Below are 2,613 nucleotides of genomic sequence, written 5' to 3'. Positions count from 1 at the left end.
ATTTCTAAGTTTATTGAAAGTTGTTCTCTAAACTTATCCCACTTTGCTTTGGAAAAATTAAACCCTCTCACAATACTTTCCCTCTCCACCTGCAAAACCCTTCCAAACTGACTTAAAATAGGAAAATGATCACTCCCCATTGTGTAACAATCCATGAGATCCCAGCCACCACACCTAGCTAACTCAGCTGATGCAAAAGTTCAATCTAAGCACGACAGACTCCCATTTCCAACCTTAAATCTTGTCGACATACTATCATTCAGCATCTAGAGAGTATTTATCTAGAAGATCCTCTATTACTGCACCATTCTTATAAAGCTCTGACTCTACATTTACTCTCCTGTGCTGGATTCCCTCTCTAACGAACACAACTCACCCTCCCCCAGAAGAATTTTGATCTTTCTGTAAACAAAAACATATGTATAACATGTATAACAAAACTCAGTGCATCTACAAACCTCTTTAATTCCTGTCCATTTGCTACCAAACTCCTAGCATTCCACTGTCTCTTGTAGACACATACAGTAGCTGTGGAGAACTGACGGCTCAACCCCTGTTATTCCAGGAACCTTCTCTGCAGCCTGCACCACACTTCTTACTACATCAGTTATTTCCAGTCTGCTTCATGATACACAGGACCTCAACAATAAACGCCAAGAAATTAAGCTCACTCAACACCTCTGAATCCTCTGCTATACAACCTATAAGATGCGCCTTTATTTAACTCTCTGCATTGCTGCACCCTCATACCTTGCTTGTATTGCTCACATTCACGACTTCCAGCAATGTGTCCTCCACCACAGGAACCACATTTAATCACCTTTTCCTTACAATCAGCAATCTCATGCTCACCCCCGCATTTTCCACATCTTCTATTTGGGAGGGAGGAGTTTTCGATCAGGCAACCCCACAGTATTTTTTTAATTGTGCAAACAGCTGGTTTTCAAATTCACCGCCCTGATCATGGTGTATTCTTGCTGGGAAGCCAAATAGAGCAGTCATTAAAGGTTTTATCTGCTGCTGTTTGCCTGATTTGGAAGTCGTGGCAGGGACCGAACAGAAGATGATGATGATACTTAAACTTTTAATGTTTTTTATCCTCCAGTGGAGTTCTAGGATTTTGGTAGCTAAAGGACAGGAGTTAAAGAGGTTTGTAGATGCATTTAAGGAAAAAACAGATGTAATATGTATACAAGGAGTTTGTTATACCAGGATATGTTTGCTTACAGAAAGATCGAAATACCTCTGGGGGAGGGTGTGCTGTGTGCTTGGGTAAAGTGTGCAAAAAGTGTCGATGATGACAAGAGTGTATTCACAACCACCCTTACACTTGTCAATGTGAAGAAAATCAACAGAGACGGCTCAGACGGCTGGGTGGTGACGATGTTAGTGAGTGGCGTTCTTGTCTCACGACAAACACATCTTCTTATGACATAATCCTCTATTTCCCGTTGCATATAGGGCCAGTAAAACCCATCCCGTACCAGTGATGTGGTCCTGTCTACACCTTGGTGACTGAGTTGTTTTAGTGCTGGGCCTGATGGCTTTTGTTCTGCCAGTTTGAATCACGGGTCCACTAGTCGGATCACTCCTCTGATCCTGTTTGATCTGTCCTGTTGTCAGCGGGATGTTCGATGTGTCCGTAGTTAGAGCTGCACACTGGGCAGAGACACCCATGGACCATGACACGCTGGACTCATCCTGATTTTCCACTGCCTGTGTAACTGCTCCAAACACATCACACGACATCTCCTCTGAACATTCTTTCATAAACATCTGCATATCTATAGACAGACAATCTGCACCAATATTTTCCTTGCCCGGTCAATACTTGATTGTGAAGTAGAAATCTGCCAATTCTGCTACCCATCGGCACCCTGTTGCATTTAACTTGGCAGTAGACGGTAAATAGGTAGGTGGATTGTTGTCGCTATATGTGAAGAATGATGCATAGTAGAGGTAATCATAAAATTTCTCTGTGATTGCCCATTTGAGAGCAAAAAACTCTAACTTGCCTGAATGCAGATAGTAGTTTTTTCTCAGCTGCAGTTAAACTACGAGAGCCATAAGCAATCACACAGAGGTTTCAATTCTGCTTTTGGTACAATACAGCACCTAATCCCTGCTTTGATGCGTCAGTGCGGAGAATAACTGGCTGAGAGAAGAGGAAGCCTAGAGCAGGGATCTGAGTTAAACAGTCAATCAGCTGCTCCAGTACTAACTGATGCATGTCGGTCCACTGGATAGGTGTACTAGAGGGTTTCAGTGTCTGTGGGTCCTCTAAACAGGACATACAGAGGACTGGTGATCCGTGAGAAATCCTTGATATCCTGTCTGTAATAACTCAACAGCCTCAACGCTGCTCTCAACTCGCCAACAGTACCCGGCTGTTTGTTTTTCAAGGCTGTTACTGCTGCAGTATCAGCAGGGTCTATCCTGTTTCCCTCTGCAGACACAATCCTCCCTGTGGTACCGGACTGTCCCTTTGAACAGGTCACGTTACCTTGGTTTTTGTTTTATTCAATGCTCCCTCAGCCGTCGCAGTACTCTCCTGACATTGTTAACATGATCCTCAAATGTCCTGCTAAACACGAGGACATCATCAAGATAGGG

This window comes from Seriola dumerili, unplaced genomic scaffold (genome assembly GCF_002260705.1).
Source record: "Seriola dumerili isolate Sdu_G_001 unplaced genomic scaffold, Sdu_1.0 BDQW01000319.1, whole genome shotgun sequence".
Lineage (NCBI taxonomy): Eukaryota > Metazoa > Chordata > Actinopteri > Carangiformes > Carangidae > Seriola > Seriola dumerili.
The sequence above is the reverse complement of the archived record's forward strand: the minus strand, read 5'-3'. Positions refer to the sequence as shown.